A 25,159-nucleotide genomic window follows, 5' to 3' on the forward strand; every position below is an offset into this window, starting at 1 on the left:
TATATATAAATGCAAATATAAAAGCAGACACATTTATATTGACTCTGCATATAATGCTATGCTATATATATATATATACTGTATACTGTATATATATATATATATATATATATACATACATACATCATATATATATATATATATATATATGTGAAGAGTTTGGTTCCAAAATGAGATAACTCCGTTTTAAAAAAAATTCAAAAATCATATTTTTTATTGTGCATTCCTAGTAATATCAATCAAACTGCAGTTGTTTTGTTTTGATCTAAGCCATAATAACTCATAAAATACAGCTAAATAAAACACAATAAAAACATCATAACATAATAACAAACATGATTTTAGAAAAAAAAGTCCTTAGACTAGTGATATTTCTCTTTCTCTTTTATTTGCATTTAAGTAATAACTGATGTTTTTTTACTTGTATATCAGCACCCGTCATGTCACTTTCACGTATAAATATAAACTCAAACATATAGAAGGATGTGGATAAACATTACTATGCACAATAATAAAATGATTTGTTTCTATCAGGGTGTCATCTATTTGTTTGTGCCTAACTTTACTCACCTCAATGCTTGTCTTTATTTTCCAGTGGAACTGAAAATAGTCCAGAAATGGTTTGGAGAATGTCCAGAGATGATCCCTGACACATCAAATAAAAGCTTTGAGATCTGAAAAATACAGGAAAATCATAGATGTCTGATAAATCATGATGAAAACATTTTGTCCGACAATAGACAGAATTTTAACTAAATGTAAATACAAATAGTGTGTTTAATTATGTGTATTTTCTTTAGTTTTAGGTACAACACAACAGTTAGTTAAAAAATGAGAGTGCAGACAAAGATGCAGGAAGCAGAACTGTATCCTTCGGTCTGATACCTGAATAATTTCTTTGTAGTAAATTCTTTTAACAAAACTATGGATCACTGACAAACTGTGACATTCTTGTTATTACTAATAACCTATTGAAAGCCCTTCTGTTTCAATGAACACAAGCAGAGATTCCTGGGCTATGAATCAAAGATTTATAGAACAGTGGATTTTTCTGGTGGCGATGTTTTAAAGAAATAACAATATAAGTATGAGGAAGGAGAGCTTAGAAAAGTTATTAACTTAGTAAAGTACAGTAATTTACTTAGTAAAATACTTAATATAGTACAGCAATTTATAGCAATCAATAGTTATAATAATTTAGAACATTTGGCCGATCAGAAAATTAAGAGAAAAACAGTGAAATTACTGTTATTCCCCCAAGCTAAAAATACAGACTAAAGAATTATTATTATATATGATCTATGAAAATGTAAGTAAACGAAAATCTAATTCAGATAATACAATTAGCATTAATTACAATAGAATAATAGTATTTCTAAGTATTGAATGATTGTATTACACGGTTGATCATATTTTAAGAAAAGACTCGATGGGTTATTCAGAGTAACATGTTAGTATCTTTTAAAGGTTTTACAGAAGTCCAAAACATAAATTAACATTTAGAAAAATTATTTATATACTACTCTGACAGCAGGTAAAGAGAAATAAACTATTATTTTGTTTATACTGAGATAAATTTGCCAGTAATGAACACCTCATAATAAATCCAGTGATTTTTTGCATTGGAAATGTTTGTTTGAAATAATAATCTAATATACAGTTTATAAATTTGTTTTAAGTATTTAACAATACATCGAACACATGTAACATTAAATTCTAATAAAAAATTATTTCATCTATACAAATAAATGGCTAAACCAATAAAAAAAATGAAACACTTCAAGAAAAACTATTTGACTGTTTACTAAAGAAATAGACAGATTTCATGCCTCTGCTATTTAAAAACGAATATCTAATAAATCTAATAAATACATACAATCAATGCTATTTCTATGAAATAATAACCACATCACTGCTTAAATTATATTTCAAACACATTTTGTCACAGAGATTATTTTATTAACTCACCCCAGTGGTTTGTTTATTAATAGAATTCTTTACAGTCTAAATCATTTTAAAAACTCTGTTTTAAATGAAGCTTGATCTTTAAAAACATTTTAATTGTATAATCAGTAACAATTATTGTTACATTAAGTCTTTGTCAAGTCATTTTAACATTTGTTGACTGATTAATTCAAACATTTCATGTAATTTTTCAATATTTAACATGATTCTGATTACAGGATTCTGTAAACTCGTGCTGCACTTTGCCATATATTCTGTGAGGTTTCTAAATAATCATTTGGTTTGCAAAACATGCACTGTCAAAACTGTTTGTGCAATACATAATGCAATATCAGAATTACCTGGGTTTTTTTAATGAAACAGTTAGAATAAATTAAAGGATATTGAGAAGGAATCATGAGAGCTCTCTGACTCAAAGCATACACGCTGATAAACCATGACTAAAACGAATGACACTTCTTGTTTTGCACAGGCATGTTCTGTGCACCTCAAACATTTGTTTTACGTTTCTATTTATCTCTGTACATTTTTGCATGTTTTGTCCTAGTAATTGAAAAGGATTTCTGCATTAAATCAGAAGAGAGACCGAAAGAGAGAGAGTGAGAGTGTGTGTTGTGTTCACTTAAGAACAAGTACTTATGTAAACTAATTACATGAACTTACTGGTCTCTGATAGACTGGCTAGAGACAAAAACACAGCCGAATCTTCTCAATCAATATTTTGCAAACTGACTTCTTTTTTCTAATGTTTTTTTAGACATTAGACATCACATGATCTGTATATTTGTTTTTTTATCAAACAGATTGCATGCATGTTGCAACAAAAGACTGTCCTTATAAAAGTATTGTTTGAATGTTTAACCCTTACCAGAAAGATCTGTGAACCTTTGAATGACATTTGGTCAAATTCCATTACAATTCAAACAGTGGGGGGCAAGATCAGACATCTAGATAATTCCAGTGAGTCACAAATGCTTGAAATATCTGAAGATTTATTCCTCACTTTCTCACAAAAGACTCTTTAACTGAAATGACATGGATTTTTTCTGATTATACCTTTGCTGGGAAGAGGGGTGGTTAAATGCAATATAGGATAAAAAAGGTCTGGGAAGGGAAGACATACTGGAATATTCTTATGAAAACATTTCAAAGGTTACTTGAAACTGTGTCAGCGTTAATGTTCAGCAGATATAAAGCTGATATACTTTTGACAAACAAGCAGGCTTTCATTTATATTATTAAAGTCACTAGACATTTTGTTTAATGTTTATGTGAAAGAGCAGACCAGGAAAAAATCCGTAGGTGAATAAAATTAAATAGTTAACAGTAAGTTAAAAGCTTTCGTTTAACAGAAATTGCAGTAAATGGATTTGCGCTTAATTTAAATGTTCTTTTAAAAGATATAATAAAAAAGCTAAACAGTGATTTTTTTTAAAGAAATAAATACTTTTGTAATGTATTTATAATAAAGTGACAACAAATTTAATTAAGATTATTTTACTGCTATACATCTTCATAAACCATGCTAGATTTGAATCTTCAGTAAGCATTTAGTAATTATTGTGCAAATATTAAAAACCGATAACTGTTACCTCAGTATCAATGCATTTGCATGTTTTTAAATCTTTTGTATTTTTGACCATTTCATGCATACACATAAATTACTGCAATTGCATCGCATGATCGAAAATAAGTGTTTAATATCCACTGATCATACAGAGGAGCGGGGTTACTGTAAAATTGCTGACAGGTGGCTAATCCAATTAATATATTGATGACATGGGCCAATGACATCATCTTTAATTCATTTACTGTACATATGCTGAAAAAGCATCTTGCTGCCGGAGATAAAAGTACATTAGTGCTTGATACAATAGTTGAGGGCATGGGAGGGGATTTGACCAAATCAGACCTAATATGGACAACAAATCGGTCCAAGAAAAGCTGGCAGTGGAGAAAAGGGAGGGGTGACGGGGACCGGCCAGAACAGCTGTGTTTTCATTGGACGAACTTGAAAATACCGAATTTGTTCTGTCCAATCACAAAGACTGTTTGGACACATAGCAACAGCACATTGCATTCCACTGTTTTTTTTTCTTTAAAGCATCCTACTGCTTTTCTTCTCTATAGATTCTGTTCGGTTTTTAAACCAGACATTTGTTTAAAGGATGTCAGGATGGTAGACAGGAATGTCTTTTATTCAGACAGAGTGCAGCTTTAAATCACAAGATCAAAGCGTTTTATTAAAGAGTGCCAAAAAGGAGACACATTCATGCCCATCCCCGATACAAACACATCATTCTGCTCGGAGGGGTGAGTCAGTTTCAAACGGTCACAAGAAAGTGCTGAGTAATGTCAAGACTAAATCACTGCATTCAGGTCCACTTACAAATGCCTTATCTGTTTTCAAAGGTATCTTTTATCTCCAGACATCTGTGAACACGATTCACCCGTCATCCAGCTGCACGTGCTGAATAGACGGAGCTAAACCACAAACCCCATATAACGGACCCCAACAATCACTCATTTATGAAGACTGAAAAAAATCACACAATGTCGCATTGCTCGCGATTCTGACTAATTCTCCTTAGTCATTTGTCTGACGTTATAGCCGATCCTGAACCTAACAGCTCGGAACACCGACGAGAGCTAGAGTTTTATAGAGTTGTACACATGTAATCATGACTTTGTGACATATTCATAATTCTAGAGGGAAGACTACCTGCCTAACCACAATAGTGGTCATCTAACATGACGGATGAATAACCAGACGACTTGCGACCTTTTTTTCTATGGACATGGAAAATTTCCATTTGGCAAAATGTTCAGCCACCACAGTCCACTGCCTTTACCAGCACTGACCCAGCTGTCCCTCAGGGCGGCGTTTACCAGCAATTACATTTAAGAGATCTCGTCAAAGGTGTACCTTCAGTAAAACCACGGGAGACGAGTTCAGCTCTCTGAAGCCTTTCCAGCACTTTTTTTAAAAACTTTTTTTACTTTTTAAAGGGATAGTTCACCCAGAAATGAACATTCTGTCATCATTTCCTCACCCTCTTTTCATCTTAAACCTGTACGATTTTCTTTCTTCTGCAGAACACAAAAATAAAAAAGATATTTTGAAGAATGTTGTTAACTGGCACCCATTCACTTGCATTGGTTTTGTGTCCATATAATACAGTAGAAGTGAATGAGTGTCACTACTGTTTGGTTACCAATTTTCTCCTAAATATCTTCTTTTGTGTTTTGTGAAGAAAGAAAGTCATACAGGTTTGAAATAAAGGGTGAGTAAATGATGACAGAATTTCTCAGAAAAGTCTTTTCATGTCTACTTCATCTCTTATTAGACTTGTTTTGCTAAGGAGAAGCTCAGCATAATTTCAAGGAAACACATTTGAACATTTATACTTTTTAGGACGTATATCTTAAGAAAAAAATACACTTAAGATATCTGCCTTTATTTTGTAAAGCCGCCTTTCAAACGCTGTACTGCGCATGTAATATATTTTGCATTGCAGCGGGTTCCTGGTCGGTTCGTTGACACAGAAATTTAAAAAAGACTGACGCATATACATGAAAGAAAAAGGTGTTTCCTTAATCTACAGTCACACCTCATAATATTCCTCTTTCCACTGCGCTTTAATGTTACTGCTTACACAGACTGACTTCCCCCAGGGTCGCCTTACGTCAATGGCACCTTAGTAACAATAGCAACATTCCTATACATAAACCATCAACATATACCTGAGGCTAGCGGATGGCAATCGTTCACTTAAAGGAACAGTTCACCAAAAAATGAAAATGTCTGTCTTCATTTACTCAACCTCGAGTAATTCCAAATCTGTATAAAATTGTTGCATTCTGGAAGAAGGCTTGTAACCAAACAGTTCTTGACCACCATTGACTACCATAGTAGAAAAAAATCTTTGTTCTGTTGAACACAAAAGAAGATATTTTGAAGAATGTAAAAAAGCAAACAGTTCTGGGGCACTTTTGACTACCATTGTAATTATTCCTACTATGGTAGTCAATAGTGGCCAAGAACTATTTGGTTACAAGCATTCTTCCAAATATCTTTCTCTGCGTTCATCGGAACAAAGACATTTATACAGATTTGGAACAACTCGAGGGTGAGCGAATGATGACAGTTTTAAAAATCTTTAAAAAATAAGCAGCTAATAGATTCTTATGAGGTGTCTAAAAAGTTATTTTTGTATCGCTCCAGTTTACATGGAATGTTCATTTGTCGGTCTGTAAGTTTGCAGAAGCAAATTTTACCGATGCTCTAATGCGATCCGGAACAATCCGACAGCCAGCCGGGACACCCGGCAGAAGACCGTAATCAGGTCATCAGTCAGTTATGATATCGTTCTTATTTTTTATGAATGAACCCCTTTCAGAAAGTCACCAAGACAAACGTGTCTGCCACACAAGCCGCCAAATATCAAAGTCCATTATGAAATCCACTCACACGTGCTCTCTCTCTTTCTATTGTTAAGCACAGGAAGTGATTATGGCTGCCTGACGTAATCAGAGCCAGAGACCGTTCCAGGGAGGGACAAAAAAATTCAAATCTATCTATCGCAAAACGGGGGAAAAAATGTGCACCCTGGAGTCCACGTTGACAAATTCTTAACAAGCTGTGGTCAAAAGGAAGCTGGTTTCAGACTGACTCAGCCCCTCCTTACAAGCGGTTTACTGGAAACATGGGGGGAGGCAGGGGGAGGAGGGAGTTTCAGAGAAGTCACGTGACCTGAAAGGGCGGGGCTAACCACAGCTACGGGAGGAGGAGAGGAATGGGGGGAAAAGGAGGGGGAGGCGGATACGTGCCCTTCCCAGCGCAGATGCCTCTGAATCGGGTTACTTTACTCAACTGCCTGGGAGTTGGCAGTGGAGAATTCACAGACTGCCTAACCCTTTCAGTGCTGGGAAATAAATATAAATAAACGGCTATGTTACCTTTTCCTGGCTTTGAAGCACTGTTAGTCCAATGGAAACAAAGAAGTAGTCTTTCTTTCAAACAGACACCTCTTTTGTGTGTTTTTTTTAAGAGATGGAACATATAAGAATGTCAATACTATAACAAGAAGGAAAAAATCAGGAATGATGCCATTTCAGTGACTAAAGCACAGCTGTTCATAGCTAAAAACGGATGTAGCTGATGATGTGTATCGAGCAGCTTCGTGCCAGCCTGGCTCATGTGCGGACACGTGCGACGCGTCCGGTGCTAACAGAAACCAGCATGACGACACAGGCACTTGACATATAATCCCATGCCCTTGACCTGTGGGAGGGGACGCCTAAAAGCCATTCTTTTAAAGTGCTTTATCTGTCATCACACGTAGTGTACACACAAAAAACACACATTTGTAAACACACACAAATACCCATTTAACCAGTTCCTTTGCTTCCTCAAAAGATGAAAAATTGAGCTCTTTTTGAACCTATTCAATTTTAAACAGTCCTGGCGTTTAACAAAATAAGCTTTTGAAATCCGCTTCGGAGAAAGGTACGACGTCGGATCGTTTCATCGCCGCCTGTTTCGCGACTCTACCGAAGGATGATTTCTGAAAGACAAATGGGATTCAGAGTGACCAATCACAGCATTAGAAATCTTCGGTAAAATTAAAAAGCCACAGAGGAAGCGTCTTCATTCAGAGGATATGAGGCTCCGTTTGCACAACTGAGACGAGAGGCGCAAGAGGAGAGGACTGTGGGGAACTGTACAGAGAAACTATCCTGCAGCGCTAAAGAGAGATGCTGCGACCCAGACGCGAGCGCCAGAATGACCGAACTCACAGCGACAGAGAGGGAGTGAGAGATCAAGAGAGGGACAGACAGAATAAAACAGAGAGAGAGAGAGAGACGGCGATGCATCTTAAAGCTGTCGGACAAAATGCGTAGTCATAACATGTTCGTTTTGTTGAAGCAAGTTTTTCATTCGTCTATCCGGACATCTTGATTTTCATTTTGGCTCTATTGCTTTAAATTGCTCTCTTTATTTTCTTTGCCTGTGTAGTTGAGAAATGTGAGGACAGGACAAACACAAATATACACATGTGCAAACACATAACACACAGTTAAACAAAAATACGGTTAATAAAGCAGTACTTCTCAAATGGTCGCTCGCAGGACTGTTCTGAAAAAAAAGCTGCATAATTATAATAAAAAGCAAAAAACTAATACATGGAATAAAGTTAGTATAGTAAAACAAGTAGCTTTTATATATCTTTAGCGTTTACCTATAGACGGTTTCATCGGACGCACATGCTGACCTAAAATTAACTTCCGGTGTTTGGTTATAATTTAACAATTTAAGTTAAAGTCATATTAATTCATATGAAAATTGTATTGTATATTAAATGTATTCAATTAAATTAAAACTACTCAACAGTTATTGATTCTTTACGGAGGTCTACTGGAAGTTAAGTTTGGGACACATAACGTTTGTTTATGTTGTTGCTACTGAAACCGCCGATAGACAATGTAACTTAAAATGCAAGAGACGATTATATTTTTACTCATTTAAAAAAAAAATTTAACCTATTTGGTAATAATTCATTTCAGTGTTTGCTTTTTAAGACAATTTATTTACTTCAGTGTAAATCCTGGGAAAACCAGTGGAGAACCATTAATATCAAGCTAAATGGTTTTATACATTACAAGGAAAATATAGCTGAGTTTTGGGCGAGTAAACAGTACAAAGCTTAAGCGTATGTTCAATGCCTAAATCAGTGGTGTAAAAATCATACCAAAACAAACATTGTTTGGATTTTTTGGGAAAGTGCACAGTCGATTTAATTGAATCTGAAGCAGTAACGCTGTTATGTAATCACAGAGAGATTTTCTGTATTTGAAACGATTGGCTGTTGGGCTGTAGAGTAATTCAAAAACACAGTGAGCACATGACAAATGAGTCACGATACAGAGTTCCATCACTGACGGTTTGAGGTTAACAACCAAGATAAAGGTTCCCTGTAAGTCTGCAGTGACTAGAAACTTCCTATTCGTGAGAAAAACCCAAGTCTGTCGTAACACATCAGAACGCACACACGGACACAATGTGCATGTGTTCACTGGTTGTATGAAGACAGTGGTAGATCACATTTCAGATAAAAAATACTTTTTATGCATAAAAATGCTTGCAGAAATGTAGACAATTTCTTAAAGGTCCAGTGTATAAAATTTAGCAGCATCTAGTGGTGAGGTTGCGAATTGTAACCAACGGCTCCACCCCTCCCTTTCGAAGCACTACAGCGGCTGAAATAGCACTAAGATGCCATCACGTTTTCACTTTTTTCCTGACGGAGATAACGTATTTACGAAACGTGCTCTGTAGAGCAGTTTGTCCATTTAGGGCTACTATAGAAACAACATGAAGAATTCCATGCAAGGGGACCTGCGGTGTATGTAGATAGAAATAGCTCATTCTAAGATAATAAAAACGTAACGCTTCATTATGTAAGGTCTTTATACACATCTGAAGACAAAGTTATGCATATTATATTGCATTTCTGTCAATAGATACTCTAAAAAAATGACACACCGGACCTTTAATAAAGCTCAATATGTATTCTACCATTATTATTCAACAAAAATGTTTGCTTGTTTACTACGATCCATCTGATAAGTTTCCTTGATGTAACACCTTTAAATGTTAGGTAGAAAGGTGCAGCTTCTTTTTGGAGTATTATGGGATTGTGACAATGTGATGTATGCCTAATTTAAAGGGGTCATATGACACCGCTAAAACTTATATTATCGTTTGTTTTAGATGTAATGCAATGTGTATACACGATTTAAGGTAAAAAAAAACCTATATTTTCCACATACCGTGCATGTTTGTATCTCCTCTTTGTCCCGCCTCTCTGAAACGCGCAGATTTTTAACAAAGCTCATGGCTCTGAAAAGTGAGGTGTGCTATGATTGGCCAGTTAACCAGTGCGCAGTGATTGGTCGAATACTGCAAGCGTGTGACGGAAATGTAACGCCACTCATACCATATTTGGAACATCAGGTTGCAAAGCAATTGTACTGACAGGTACGCCCACCTTACTTGCGTATACATTTGGGCGGTCTTAGTCAAATCATACCATGAACTGACGTAGATTTGTGGGGGTGTGGTTACACGAGGCGTTTCAGGCAGGTCTGGGTGAGCATTCGCTTTTAGATAGAATGCATCTTTTGTTTCCGACACTTTAATTTTTGCAATTTTACGTGTCTAATACATGCATGCAAATCTCATTTAACAGTAGGGGGGACAAAAAACAAAATTTCTCAAGAGCAATTTTTGAAGGGGACACAAACAATACAGTCAAAAGTGTACTTACGACACAAAGCGACAATATGCGTTATGTTCATAGGTTTATCATGCAGACTTGCAGTCATATTATAACTGAACTGAACTGTCACATACTGTAATACAAGTGAACGCCTAATAAAGCTGTTTCCATTTACATTTTTTTGTCTCTGTTGTCAAGACAAGTATAAAAACACACTACCCATGATACTACATGTTAACAATGAGCAAACACTTTTTAAATTTGATCCTGATTTATACTGCAACATCGTCTGACAAAGTCACCATACATCTACATTAAAGAGTGGTGGCTATTTTCCCATGTAGTGCACTGCCTCCGCCAACACACTATGTGCATAGATGTACTATGTTCATGTTCGTGTACCCAAACAGTCAGTAACAGTGACAGATGCTTAAATTCTGTGTTGTACTCGTTGACGAATCGTCGAGTTTCAGTCAACTGAATGTTTAGCTTATCCGCCGCGCACACACTGCACAAAATAGATGCTGTGAAAACGAGCTTTTCCAACTGAATGAAAGCTGTGCACCTTTTGTGGACAAAAGGGGTCTGAAATTCACTAAATATAGTGCCAAAGTCAATAAATTGTCACCGATATGTGGCGACTGTGTGTGACACGGGACCTGAATGGCAAGGATCGGTGGCTAATTGTGGCCGTTAATGTTAACATGATGCCAGGTCGCCACAAATAAAACAATGCATGGGAAACGGCTTCGGCGTGTTAGTTGCAGTGTGTGACGCACTATGCAACAAGCTATTGTAAACAAGCTAACGTTACCTAGCTAAGTAACGTTTTAATCGCTAACACAGCAGATTCATGGAAAAATACATCAGTAATCAGCATTTTTTGCCACAACTAATTTATTAATGAATCAGAATCAACTACATTAAAGAGAATCACTTCATTTAACGTGAGTAAAATAGCCTTCTTACTGGAGTTCAACAACCACTGATGAACTGAGCCGCATACCTTATTTATGTGTAGCGTAGGTGAGATGAACGGGGAAAGCAGGCAGTGGGCCAAACCACTGTGAGGCAGGGAGGAGGAACTCAACGGTTTCTAAACTTAAAACGCATTTTTTGCGTTTGTATTTTTTTCTAATTACACAATTAGTTTAGGTATACATAAATATATTTAGCACTATAGACAGTGCGATTTTTAATGATTTGGGGGAACAACCCTCGGATGGAGGGGGACGTGTCCTCTCCGTCCCCCCGGGATTTACGCCCCTGCATGCATGGGCAATTTATAACACACCAAAGACACCGAAAAACCGGTATTCGTGCCATATGACCCCTTTAAATTGTAATTCGAGTGACAAAGGTATTCATAAAAAAAGAAACGAAAATGGGATTCATGCTTGCCTGTGCATGCAGTTCAAAAGTCAATCGCCTCTCTCCAAGTGTGAGTTCTTGCAAGCAGTAATAACTATATCTGGAGAGTTTTATGAGGGCAAGAACTAAGAAGGCAAATAAAGAGTGAAAGTGGGGGTGTGGTTTTGTGTTTGTCTTATAGACTGAATGCAGGACAGAAGAAAAGAAGCACTGAAATAAAAGCTTGTTCCCTTTGGAGGGGAATAAACAGGCCAGACAGAAAGGTCACAGGGAAGGGAGGGGCCTATAAATGTGATATGACCCACCTGAGTAATCTTACCATTGTTCCGATCATCTCTTCTAGGATCTCATGGTCTTCATCATCCGGGCCTGTTCTCGAGAACAGGGCCACACAAACCACACAGTACGCAGTGAGCTCCCCATCACGGTTCTCACACCCTGTGAAAACACACACATGCTGCCAAAATGACATCAGATGACTCTGCATAAAACATGAACTACTGAATCGATGACATGGGTTTTCCGTAAATCCTTTTACCTCCAGGCCAAATAGGTGCCAAGCAACAACATGTCTTTGAACGGTATATTTGTTCAGAAGGTTCATACCTGTGCAGGGACTGAGATACACACCTCTCAAGTATGAATTTACATACTGTAGCTAAACTGCTTTATAACAGAACTGATATAAAGAAGAAAAGCTTGTTTTAGCATGTGTTGCGTTTAAATGCTGGGATGTAAAGGATGGGATGACTCCACATCCTTCTTTTATATGATTTTCTTGGTCAAAGTAGATTAACCAGAAAGACGAAGCTAGGTTTTAATGGCAGACATCTTATCCGTTTTGATACGACACATGTAATACAAAACTTTTTTGTGCTAAACCTACTCATCACTTCAAGTTTGTATTCCTGTTCCATTTGACAAGTCATAACATTTTACACATTTTTTCTATTTAAAACATGAAAACGAAAAAAAAGGAGGATGTTGAAAAAAATAAATAGCATTTAATGAATGAAAGAAAAATGTGACCCAGACTGTAAAACCCAGCTCAAGTCATTTTTAGTGATTTACTGTTTTCTATATAAAATCATCCTACATAATATAAAGATTTTTTTTTTGTGAAAATTTAATCTTAATAAAAATATCTTTAATATTGACTAAGACCATGTCAAAAATCACAGTAATCAAACTTTGATCAGAATCAGAATCAGAATCAGAAGAGCTTTATTGCCAAGTGTGCTTGCACACACAAGGAATTTTCTTTGGTGTTGGAAGCTTCTAGTACAGACATTCAACACAATGACAATACAATGATTGTTATCTGATGCTTGATGCTTGTTATCTTAGAATTAGATTTTGAGACTTTAGCCTGGATTTCACAGACTGGGTCACAAATAATTCTTACGTAAATATAAAGAGAATCTGTGTAAAAGGATACAGACCATGCTTTTTGTAAATACAGTAAATATCACAACGGATTAAGTTAACTTTAACAGACTTGACACGAAATGTAAAAAAAAATGTATAGCATGAGCTCATTTTAATGCATATTTAATGACCTAGTTTTTTCTCTGTGTCCCGCTGTTGTCAGGTTGACATTAATAGGTCTGTTATTTAATCTGGACATCCTCTTACATATCCTGTCTCTTCAAAACAACTGGCTTTGATGGCGGCCGACGCTGCATTACTCACAAAGCAGTTGGCCCTAATCTCATGGGCAGCTGTCCTATTCAATGCCACTCGGTAGGAGGTGTTTGCTTAGTGTGTGTGTTCCACCTGCCCCTTGGGTGGGGAGTATAGAAAGCCCAGTAATGTCCGCGGGGGTTAGCAGGGTGGTAGAGAAACAGATGAGCTCTGCAGGGGAGGAAAGATTTACTTTCCTTGATAAACTGCCGTCAGCATGGATGTGTGTGTACTTGTATGTGTGTTTGTGTGGGTGGCAGACTCTAGGAATCAATTGCAACCGTTGAGAGGCAGCTTAGTTTGGAAAATAAGTCTTGAGAATCCTCACCTCTGAACATGTGTTTGGTGTGCGTATGTTCAGCCAGATCTTTTTCAGCCTTCATCAAAGATTTCTATCCGGAGACAGGGGTGTCCATGCAGGGTCCAGGGGCTATTAGGAAAGATTTTGATTAAAATGATCACAATGAATTTACTGCTTTAAAGATCCAGTGTATAAAATTTAGCGGGATCTAGTGGTGAGGTTGCAAATTGCAACCAACGGCTCACTCCACCGCTCACCCCTCCCTTTCGAAGCACTACAGTGGCTGAGACAGAACTGAGATGTCGTCACGTTTCCGCTTCTTTGCCAAAGGAGGTAACATATTTACGAAACGCGTTCTGTAGAGCAATTTGTCCGTTTAGGGCTACTGTAGAAACAACATGGCGAATTCCATGCAAGAAGACCCGCGGTGTATGTAGATAGAAATAGCTCATTCTAAGGTATTAAAAACATAACGCTTCATTATGTAAGGTCTTTTTACACCTCTAAACACATAGTTATGTATATTATATTGCATTTCTGTCAACAGATCCTCTGAAAAATTACACACTGGACCTTTAAATTGAAAATACTGTATTAGGGCTGTCTAATGAGTAAAATGATAAAAATAAATCACTTTTGTTGTAAATGCACATTCAGAAATAGTGTCTGTGTCCAAAACAAATGTGACCCAGTCTGTGAAGATATGGCTAGTCATTTTTCTTTAATTTACTGTTTTCTACAGAAAACCATTGTATACAATGTAAATTACATTATGTGAAAATATAATCTATAATTATATAATCTATAATAAAATAACAATGATATATTATATATTGACTGAGTAAGGCCATATCAAAGATTGAAATCATAGTGAAGATGGTTGAAATCAAACTTTGATGCTCATTATCTCATAAATAGATTATGAGGCTTTAGCCTGGATTTCACAGACAGGGTCACAAATGTTTCAGCTACTGACTCAAAATCAATCTACAAAGTAAATGCATTATAAAAGATTTACTGCTTTACTTGGCGAGTCTGCTATTCACCCACAAATTTTTACAAAAGAAACAATGTCATTTATCAAAAATACACACAAAATAATATCCCCCCACCATGAGGGTGGGAAATAGGGGCTACGACATTGCCAGTCTCATGGGAGTGGGCGGAGCCTGGCAGACAGTCTGGCACTGCCAGGTGGTTTGATTAAGACCCAGATTTCCAGCCCACCTTTCTGCTTCTTTTACTGAAACAAAACTAAAACAGGTCAGACGCAACCTCAGAATGGAGACGACAAGATAACCAGTTCTTGTGTGCGCATTCGGAATAAAACCAAAACATAATGTAGGAAAATTAAAAGCCTTAAAAATTCAAAATGATAATTAACCTCAACACTATTTACTGCAGTAACCTCACTTGTGCGCCACACTGTCAACATCATTTTTCAGGGTTTTTTTTTCTACCTGAGGTCGATTGAAAATATAAAATGACTGCAAAATGTGCTTCAGCTGCAGTACAAAGACAAGTTCGGAAGAATGTCTACATTACAAAACATGTTTACAGACATTAGCTGATAATATCATCACAGATACAGAGAGCACTTCTCATTTCTGATTAGTGGAAGATGAAAAATAGTTCAAGAGCATCATTTACTGGTGGTCAACATGTTCCCTTTTCAGATTCATTATTCTTGGTAATAAACCTCCCGACGACCTTTTGAAGAACCAGTTTCCAACAATTATTATTTTTAGCTTTAAAGGAGACATCAGATGAAAACCCCACCTTTTCAGTTTAAGTGCTATAATCGGCTCCCCGGTGCATCTAGCAACCCAGAAAACGTGCAAAATAAGAACCCAGTAAGTTTGTTTTGGTGTGCCTTTCCCTGCAAGCATGTGAGAAATCGTTCCGCTCAGATTTCGCTCCGATTGTGACGTCCAAAGCGGATTTTATAATAATGTTACTGCCCCTTAATCTACACAGTTCCACCCACCTTGCTCCGCCATTGTTGTTTTCACAAGCGACAGCGGTGTACGTGATGCCATGGCTAAAGTTCGTGGACAACATGCAATGTAGTCGCTGCACAGAGTCCAAACCTAGGAAGAGACAGGAGTGGATTTATTTTATTTTTAGTTGAAATCCATCAGAAACCATAAGTAAAAACCTGCTTGTTTGCGCAAATCACTTCAAGCCGGAACCTGGGACAGTACAAGCCGGATTAGCTTCAAAGTTGTTCCTCAAGAGGGATCGAGACCGACTGAATGAGACAAAGCTGCCGATGTAAGTAATATTTATCAACAGTCTGAATTGACGTAAATGTACCTGTATATATAGGAGGATAACGTTAGCATATGATAGCGAAGGGAACTAAGTCAGTCACGGGCTAAATAGAACATTCAAAGCCAGTGTTAAATTTACTGTATATACAGTAGTGCAGATGGACACTTGGAGTTTAGCTGTATGAATGTTAATACATTATGTGCGTTAATATGTTCAGCTGCGGCAAGCTATTTGTTTTGCTAATGAACAGGGGCGAACACTGGCGTTAGTTTCGTTTTAAACGTCTCAAATCATTCGTGCTTAGGCTTAAAAATCTGTCTCGTTGTGTGTGTAACGTTATAACTTGTCAATGACAAACGCTAAAATCCACGTAATTCCGCTGAGATCTGCAGTGGATTCCGTGGATTTTAGGTAAGCATACACGCACAACGTAAGCGCATTAGGATTCGCTGTTTGCTATGACTGATTTTTTTGTCTCCGGACGAATGATTTGAGACGTTTAAGACGAAACTAACCGCAGAGGAATTCAGGAAATACAATTTAAATAAACCATTGCCATGGCAGTACTACACGTGTGTTGTGTTGACACGCCAGACAGAAGGGGGGTGGGGTTCGCTGTAACTCATTATCATTTAAAGAGACATGCACCAAAACGGGTTGCTGTGAGCATAGCTGTTTTTGACGAGGCAAGAAGGGTTTTGTTTACACAGCCATTGAGTGTTTTTAAGCAAAATATGTTCCAGAAATTTCACGAAGACCCTAATAAATCATACCAACTTGTTGAAAGTGCTCGTCTGAGGAGAAAAAAAACATGTATTTGAGTTTGGTTGCGTAAGTGAAGGGCAATTTAAGTACTGGCCTAATGATTTCGAAGAAACAAAGTACTCTATGAGGCTTCGATAGAAAAGCCACAATTGTAAACACATCGTAAGCAAGTCCCTACATACGCACTTAATAAATGGGGTGCATGACAGGAAGGATGGTAAGAACATTTCTAGTTCAGCTTGTACCATCTTTGCCTCGTCTATAGAATCACTTCCTCTTTGGCCCTTGTGTGTGCGTGTGCGCCCTTAAGCACAGAGTGTACTTACTCATAGTAAAAAAAAATGCAAAACCACATGTCTGATGTGTGAAGTGTGAAACCACTAGTAAGCAGCAGTGGGGAAATTCACAAACACTGGCAGGTTCTTTCCCCACCGCACTCAGTTATCATTGAGAAAAAAAGACCTCAATGAAATCAGACCTCAGTATTAATCACATGAATCTTAGATACGAAGCGTCAGCAGACCTGACGGAATCTAGTAATAGTATTTTCTGTACAGAATCAGATATTGGTGAGACATCTGTAGAATAGATTTAAACATGGTAAAATATGGTAACCAGACAAAACACCATCAAACTTGGCATTCAAAATCAATTCTGAACATGAAAATTTAATTTAGGACTGTCAAACGATAAATCGCATCAAGCATAAAAGTTTGTGTTAACGTAATATATGTCAATGTACTGTGCATCTTAATTTTGTATTTATAAACACATACACAAACACATACATGTATACATTTTTAGGAAATATTTATATGTATTTCATTTTGTTTACCAATGACATACATTATATATCAAATAATGTTTATTAATTTTTATATTAAATATATGCACGTGTGTGTATGTTTTTATAAACACAAAATTAATATGCACAGTACATGCAGACATATATTATCATGTAAACACAAACCCTGGAGATAATGCGATTAATCGTTTGACAGCCCTAATTGAATTGAAATGTTTTGATGTACAAATGATTAAAAAAATAACTTCTAGGTCACTGATCAAATACGTCTGATGATGTTAGTTGTACTGCTACTGTTAAAGATACAGTTCATATAAAAATGAATATTATTTAATCATTTACTCACCCTCGTGTCATTCCAAACCTGTCTGACTTTTTTCTGCAGAACACAAAAGAAGATATTTTGAATAATTTTGGTAACCAAATATCACTGGCTCCCATTGACTTCCATTGTATGAACACTTGCACAGAGATATTTCTCAAAATATCTTCTGTACTCCACAAAACAGAGAGTCATACACAGGTTTTGAACAACATTAGGGTGAATAAATGATGACATGACCCTCTGATGAAAAGGCCAAGAGTCATGATAGCCCAACTCCCTTACCTGCTTCACTTCAGAGAGGAGAGCCAAAAGAGACGCCTCTACCCCCACTACATTTGCATGGGCTGTGTGAGGACCCTAGAAGAAAAAGGGAGAATTATTTAAAAAACATATACATTTTTAACGTAATATACTCCATGTAGATGAATATATAGTGCAAGAAAAATCTGCATGACTCCAGGCAAGTTCTAGACAGACATCTACTAACAAACCAACTAATACTTTTTAGTATTGATAAACAACTTGGAAATTAATCAGTGATGTTCATTAAATATTGAATATACTAAAAACAAACACAGCAGAGCACACTTAAATACAATTGAACCAATACAAAATAGCTTTAGTATAAATCGACTAACCCTACTGTAATAAAAGCACCCAGCAAAATGCACATTAAAAAGAGGGCACAAAGATTAAAAATTATTTGGCAATGACTGTACGTCAAAACCGCATCACATGACGTGACCTGCAATTACTTGTAAGCCATAAGTGGGAGGCAGAAACACTAGGGGGTGATAATTGGAAACCCAGGAGGCAGAAACAAGCCATGGATCAAAGGAGAAAAAAGAAACTCTGGGGAAGAAAAGACCGTTGCTAAGGGAGAGTACTGCACCTGTGTCAAATACATTACCATAAGAAGGCATCAGACAACTTTCCATTATACACGCACACATACACGCAAAAGCACTAGCGCACTCACTGCTTTTCTGCAATCCATTCATATCACAAATACAGAAATGATGTGTCACCAGCCAACTGTTGCTCTGTACAGCGAGGAAGACATGATGAGAGTGGGAGGGGAGATGAGGTGGCGTGACCCTGTGACCTCAATAGATAGATATTTTGAGAAATGTCACAGTGGTTTGGTGGTGTCTATACAATGGAAGTCAATGGGGGACAGTGTTTGGTTACTAATGTTCCTAAAATAACTTCTTTTGTGTTCTGCAGAAGAAAGAAAGTCATACAGGTTTTGAATGAGATGAGGGTGAATAAATAATGAAAGAGTTTGAATTTTTGGATTACCTTTCATTTTAATCATATATACATAGTTACTCAATATATGTATATATCCCCTTATTTAATAGAAATATGACATAGAAAAGTGATTACAAGTGCAGAAAGAAACAGAGAGAAACCGTATTATTCAACTTTATGAGGGGTAAAATCTATTTAAGGATCCAGTGTATGAAATGTAGCAGCATCTAGTGGGGAGGTTGCGAATTGCAACCAATGACCCACTCCATCCCTCCCTCCTCCCCTTTAAAGTGCTTCGGTGGCTGACACAAAACAGATGATGTCGTCATGTTTTCGCTTCTTTGCCAAAGGACACATCGTATTTACGAAATGCACTCTGTAGAGCAGTTTGTCCGTTTAGGGCTACTGTAGAAACAACATGGTGAATCCCATGTAAGGGGACCCACGGTGTATGTAGATAGAAATACTTGTAGCTCATTCTAAGGTAATAAAAACATAACGCTCGAATATTACGTTGGTATTGTTCTACCTAATGTAAGTAGTGTTAACGAATTCTGTGGCTCACCAGTTTTGAAACATTTTAATATGGTGATGTGAGCCGAGCATAAAACACGATCCGGGCATATGAATATTCGAATAGCATTTTTAATATTGGAATAGTTATTGCGGATCGAATATTCGAACATTCGTGCACATCCCTAGTCATTATGCAAGGTCATTATGATAAATTTAGGGTGCGACCAAATTGTAAGTTGGTGCGACCAACTGAGAAAGTGGATCCCAGAAGTGCGACCAGTGGGAAAAATGAGTCTAGAGCCCTGACACTTGACCTTTAACATAGTAAGTTATAACATTATTTTCGACATGATGTAGCTGGCATATTGCTTTTGGATTTTCTGTGTTTCCAGAAGTACGACTTAATGAATCAAGAAAAAAACTAGTTTTAACACATCACACACAGCTGATGATAAATGTTTTGCCTGTCCCGACAAATCAAGAGCACTACAACGTTTGAATTGACAATATGACACTCCTACACAGACTTTACATGCTTCTACATGTACACACGCACCTGACACCACAGGCCCATTCGCTCTGTAAACAGAGGGCTCTCGCAGGTGTAGTTTATTTATGACTGAATGATTGTTTAACACGGTGTAAAAGAGGAGTGCTCTCTGACGCACATTCTACACACAAGCCAGTTGAGAATTATGCAATTCGAAGCAACAAAAAAAAAGTTTTGCAACAGGGCCAGGTCTCCGACTTCCGGTACAAAGTAGGCCAAAACCATCGGAGTTAAACCAGGCTAGCCTAGCAACCCAAGAGCTATTGCACAAACTGATAACGCCGCCGGGCGTATTAATCTCCGTAAAGGAATGCTTTAAAAGTCTGAATCATCTGTCATCATACCAGACTGTCACTTTTCTTCAATGGTTTTCATATAGGACCAATGAGTCACAGCAATCCTAATATTGAGCAATGGCAAGAACTTCCCTAAAACTTTTGTTTTGTCGGAATTACACAACATGACTCTAAGGTGCAGTTACTACCAACCCGTTATGCCAGAAAAGCTTTTGTAATTCTTTAGCTATTTCGAAGAATTCGCTTTTTCGGATACTGATGATTTAGCCTGTAAGATAAAATGGTAAACAAAAAGCACGCATCTCAAACTGCGACTGTGCCCAGATAATAAATTTTTCATTTTTAAAGATGTGATGCAACGTTTTCATTTGTTAAATACAATCATTCATTTTAAATAATTCTACCGAAGTGATTTTGCTCACGGTCCCTGTAAATCTGAAAGAATCTTTGTAAATCTGAGAAATGCTCATCCACCTCGTTTTAACATCTGTGCGCCTTAGAACAGCATTAATGTCTTTGCCTGTGTTCTTTTTTTATTTTATTTTACATTCAGGTGTGTTGTTGTCTTGGAATGCTGTCTGCGTGCAGAGACACTATACAAAGAGTCGGGCTGGTAGATGTTCAAACGGAGCAGATATTTTATTACAAGAGTTTTCCTTGTTGTGGCAATGAGGTGTGCAAACGAAAGGTATGAATGATGTTCATTCACTAAAATTAATATGAAATATCTCGAACTTCAATCTGTAAACCTCCTGAATATAGCATCCTACATAACTGTACAAAAAATACACAGGAGTATACCGGTAAAAAAAGCAAACACAAGTTTATGCAAAACTTGATGTGCATGTTATGATTTGAGAGCATCTTGTGTTCTTCAATGGAAGCAAAAATACCACAGCCAATTTTCTTTTTGACCATTTAAATTACATCCAATAAGTTCAAAAATATGAGACTCAGTCACGGAAGCTTCATTCACCAAAAACAACATTGACAGTGAATGAGAAGACAGCAAGAAAAAAAATGTAGGTTTTGTCAGAATAACAGTCTCCATGGAGATGTTTACCCTGCCTGACATTACGTGGTCGTTGGTCGAAAAAACAATGTTGAATTATGTAAACAGCTGTGAAGTCAATAAAATAAAATACTTCTCTTTTTCCCCACAATAGCTGTCTGCTCTGAACACCGGCCCAGAGTCCAAAGCGATGGCATAATGGAAATGAAAGAGTGGACGTTCTTGTGGCTGCCCACAGAAACCCAGGTCAAGCAATAAAGACGAGCCAGATCACTAGTGAAGTGTACACATGTTCAAACAGAGCAAAAGTGCAGCCAACACTGTCACACAGTGGGCTGGGATCTGGCAACCCTCATTCATGGTGTGTGAACTGGCAACCGTCAGTTCTCCAACTGCTGCTTGGCTTGTTCATAATTTAATTATTAAAAATTAAATTGATCAGATTAAACAGTTAAAGCCATTTTTCTGCTAAATTTTACAAGTTCATTGTAGTTGTAATTGTAATTCATAAATATCCTTACTTTTCAAATGGCATTTAAAATGAAGTACGTTCGATTTCGACAACAAGGGAAATTGTAAAAAAAGAACTGTTTTCAAACAGGTTTCTTCACACTATCAAAACTATTTGCATCTGCCATTGGCTAGGAAAAAAAAGTCCCGCCCCAAACTCACGCTATTGGCTGAGCCAACGTGTCGTGTCATGCGGAGCAATGTTTTGAAAAAACCCTAGTGTTTACACTTCTCGGGAAATCAACCTACAAACAGCTTTCTTACAGCTGTCTCTACATAATAAGCATCATTAGGAGAATGTGCTTCAACAAAGAAAAAAAAATGACACACTTCCCCTTTAAGCTCAACATCCTATTTGGATAATCACTTTAGTTTAGATCACCGGTGACATAATTGTGTTTGTGGCACCCACGGTGCTTCTGTAAAACACATTTTTTACATAAAGTGTGTAGAAAACATCATCCAAATCATTTTAGACTAGACAAAGAGACGGTTACTTAAATTACTATGATCAATCCCAGGATGACAGTTTGAAATCTGTGTATGGAAGGTGACTATGAGACAGCATCCCCTGGGCTGAAGTAATGTGTGGTTGGGTGGGGGGTGGTTCTGTGACTGTATGCGTGGGGGTTAGTTCATGATTTATCAATGTGGGATTTTAAACCACATGAGCTCATTCTGGTCCCTCCACCCACTGCCATGCCACTGGACACAGACAAAGAAATGAGGTTGTCAAAATAAAAAGGCCACAAACTGGAAGGTATGAGAGACTGCAAACAAATAGGAGAGACTGGGGCCTATTTTTTATTTTAGAAATGTTGTAGCCAAGGGTACATACTGTAAGATCCTGCTTAGAAAATCTATTGAACATCTCTCCAGTTATTAAAAATGTATAGGAAAAAAATAGAGATGCACGATACTAAATTTATCCACAAGAGGCGACTATTCAGAGATATATAAATTTTATATATTTATATATGCACAATTTAGAATCTTCTAGACTGTAAATCGTATTATATTGTATTGTCATTGTGTTGAATGTCTGTACTAGAAGCTTCCAACACCAAAGAAAATTCCTTGTGTGTGCAAGCACACTTGGCAATAAAGCTCTTCTGATTCTGATTCTGATTCTGATTCTGATTCTGATTCTGATTCAGAGTGATATCTGCCGATTCTGAAGATTAAATTAATAATTCTTAACTTTCTGAATGTTATCAATTCATACAATGACTGAACATCAAACTATGTTTCTTAACATTTTATATACAGAGAGCACACATTTTCCTGTCCTTTTTGATTGGCAGGTCCTGATCATTGGCTGTTTTTATGAAAAATTGCTTTTATCGACTGATAGTGATTATTGGTATACATCGATGTATCTATAGAAAAAAATGTATAGTTCATGAAAACACATTCAGTGACTCATGCTGTGGCACATACTGTATGGGGTAAGTTGTCACATTGTAATCTTTTTGTAACCCAATAGTAAACTTAGTAAAACAATTCTTAACACACAAATTTTAATAGCAAAAATGTAAAATCTAACACTGGAAAAATTAAAACCAAAACTTTTAACTAAAAACCTTAATACAACCCTTGTGACAATTAGCCCCGGTCACAAAATGCATTGATTGACAGGTAACAGAGAAAAGTAACCTTACATAAGAAACACTGATGATACAGGCCGATCTAAAGCTTTGACAATGAGAACTCCAATAATTACACCCATATTTGTTTTCATCTTTCAGGAGGGCAGGAAGCGCCCTGTAAGACTACACAGAAGCAAAACGCTTTTACATTACATCATTTATTGACCTTAAGCAAACTATCAATTATTCTTAAGAAGGACTCTGTATATCCTCAAAGTGACGATTACACGCTTCTGTGTTCTTACACCAGAAAAAAAACGAAGAGCAAAAGCGCACAGATACGAACATCACACCTCAACTTCCCGGCTGTGACATGAAAAAAGTCTTTACTAGTCAGTACCAAGCCCACCACTTTCAACTAGCTCTGATGTTATGCTTGAGTGTGTTTACCGGTAGTTGTTAATGCATAGTGATTGTTATGCCAGATTAATCAGCGTCAAGGATCATTTTTTCTCACGATGTGCCAAATTTTTGCACAAAATTAAATGGAACAAGATCTGAGAGCTACAGCAAGGAAGGTCTCACTGAATAAGCTTGACTTTATAATACTTTTTTTCAATACTTTTATGGTGTGTTTTTGATCACCGTTTACTTTCATTGTATCATAAAGACCAGAGGGAACATTCTGTCTCACATCTTCTTTTGTGGCCACCAGATGCATGAAAATCATACGGCTTTGAAACAACAAGAGAGTGAGAAAATGACAACAGAATTTACCAAAAAGTTAAAGGGTGAACTGTCCCTTTTACTGTTGCTCTCTCCCCTCTATATCTCTGCACTAGCATGTGTTCTCTGGAACTTGCTAAACTTTTAATGTAATCTGACGTTACTTCTAGTATAAATCTGCTTGTGTTTTATAAGTATACGTTTTATTAGTCTGTACTACTAACACAATTACAAAAGTAAACACTCAAGAAAACTCCAATATGTGCACAAAAATGTAGGCATGCACAAAACACATGCACACAAAGTTAATATAATTTTTTTAAAATTCAGTAATTCAGTCATGGAATGAATGTTGTGTCACTTTCCTACTAGCGAATGAGTGAAATGAATCAAACAAAAATGTCTGTGTTCCATTCATAACGTCACATGCAAAGCTTTTGTCCTGGGTTTGACACCAATAGGACTGAACTGAAATGATGAAAAAGTTGAATTAAAGTTTAAAGAACACTAGGATCTTAAGACAGATCACCGTGCCAAACTACATTTACCTTAACACAGAGCAAGCACGTTTCACACATTCACACCTGTCACCCGTATGAATCGGCAGTTTCCTTTCGTGTGTTTCAAACGTGGTTTCAGGGCCCTGAGCAGGTACGGATCTGACTCACAACTCAAACCCGCCCACAACCCAGAATGACACGCACGATTAGAGGGCCATTGTGTGGCAAAAGAGGGGCAGGGAGGGGTGAGGTGTGCCAGCGTCTATCTGCGTGCACCTGGGCAATGGGTTTTAAGAGCATGAATGCAGGTGGTATGGTGTCGGTGGAGGTGTGGTATATAGACACTATGACCCTTGAGAGTTTCTTGATAGAGTGAGAAAGGCTTCATCACAGTCTGTGACAAGGTCATGGTCAATAGAGGGCGTATTGCTCTGT

The 25,159-nt window shown here is 37.1% G+C and overlaps 1 long non-coding RNA gene across 11 annotated transcripts in view; it reads right to left on the reverse strand.

Annotated features, from left to right (window-relative positions):
• The window catches only part of LOC130545850 (uncharacterized), a 46,222-nt gene that overhangs the window by 14,688 nt on the left and 6,375 nt on the right, over positions 1 to 25,159 (reverse strand). For 6 of the 11 annotated variants that reach the window (XR_008961717.1, XR_008961718.1, XR_008961713.1 and 3 more), the window contains 6 exons: positions 18,054 to 18,128; positions 17,793 to 17,825; positions 15,590 to 15,692; positions 13,630 to 13,731; positions 11,938 to 12,056; positions 571 to 674 (listed from right to left, as the gene is read on the reverse strand). This is a non-coding gene — a long non-coding RNA (uncharacterized LOC130545850). Of the gene's footprint in view, positions 1 to 570; positions 675 to 11,923; positions 12,057 to 13,310; positions 13,473 to 13,629; positions 13,732 to 14,714; positions 14,846 to 15,589; positions 15,693 to 17,792; positions 17,826 to 18,053; positions 18,129 to 25,159 lie in introns of all 11 variants that reach the window. The other 5 variants (XR_008961714.1, XR_008961719.1, XR_008961712.1 and 2 more) reach the window with 5 other exon arrangements.

This window comes from Triplophysa rosa, linkage group LG22 (genome assembly GCF_024868665.1).
Source record: "Triplophysa rosa linkage group LG22, Trosa_1v2, whole genome shotgun sequence".
NCBI classification, from domain to species: domain Eukaryota; kingdom Metazoa; phylum Chordata; class Actinopteri; order Cypriniformes; family Nemacheilidae; genus Triplophysa; species Triplophysa rosa.